Below are 988 nucleotides of genomic sequence, written 5' to 3'. Positions count from 1 at the left end.
TGTTATATTAGGGTATTTAATATAATGAATTCTCTGAATTCACCTTTTAAATGATTTCTGGGAAGGAGAACTTGGCAGTGTACATTTATTACCTGCCCAGATAGATATAATCCAGGAGTTGCTTTCTTCCAGTACGCTCTGGAAAATTCTGGCAGCAGTGCCTCAGCGCCTTGGGAGTCTTCTGTTGTGAATAGGCTCTGATCATTCTCTCTTCTAAAATACCACAGGGCTCTGGGACCTGCCTCTCCTATGGGGCAGGGAAGTTTTATATCCTCCTTTGGCCTTTCTTAGCAAAGAACAGTTGATGGGCAGAGTACACCTGGAAAATGCACAGCTGTCCCTGAGCTGTGACATTTCTATGTGCCCTTATTGATTACCTCCTTGCCTGCACTTAACGGTTTCCTGCCCCCTGTTGGTTGGGCTGTGCTGCTTCCATGGTTGGCAAATCCTCTGAAGCTTCTGGCTTGGCCACTTGTTGATGAACTTATCAGTCCTAAGCAGGACAGATATCAGCCCCCTGGTCTGACCTTGAGCTGGTAGATCAAACTCCTTGTGCCTCAGTTTTCTTGTCTGTATAATGGAGCTCATGGTTTCACTTACGTTGCAAGATTGTTGAGGGTTAAAGTACTAATTCATATAAAGCACCAAGAACAGGCACAGAGTAAGAACTTAATAAATATTAGATATAGGCTTTTTACCTTCTCAGCAAATGTTATTGATTATTTAATGTGAGACCTTATTTGTCAGGCTAGTAGCAGGGAAGAGTCAGTCATCAGCTGAGACTGAAAATTGGATGAGGACAGACCCCTGGGCTGTGGGGAGAATCCAGGAGCAAACCTGCTGGGCTCTTAATGTGGGTCTGGCCAGCCCTGGGTGTCCTTGGCCGTCTGTCACTGTGACAGGCAGCACGTGGCCCCTGTGTTTTGTTCCTGACCCAGCAGTTTGCTGAACTGCTTCTCTTGATGCAAAATGGAGATTTATACATTTA

At 45.2% G+C, this 988-nt stretch overlaps 1 protein-coding gene across 2 annotated transcripts in view; it reads left to right on the top strand.

Moving 5' to 3' along the window:
- The window catches only part of MTR (5-methyltetrahydrofolate-homocysteine methyltransferase), a 114,188-nt gene that overhangs the window by 106,832 nt on the left and 6,368 nt on the right, over positions 1–988 (top strand). The gene's annotated exons all lie outside the window — the stretch shown is intronic.

Source organism: Otolemur garnettii, unplaced genomic scaffold (genome assembly GCF_000181295.1).
Source record: "Otolemur garnettii isolate 467f Iridium unplaced genomic scaffold, OtoGar3 scaffold00312, whole genome shotgun sequence".
NCBI lineage: Eukaryota > Metazoa > Chordata > Mammalia > Primates > Galagidae > Otolemur > Otolemur garnettii.
This window is presented reverse-complemented; position numbering and strand designations above follow the sequence as displayed.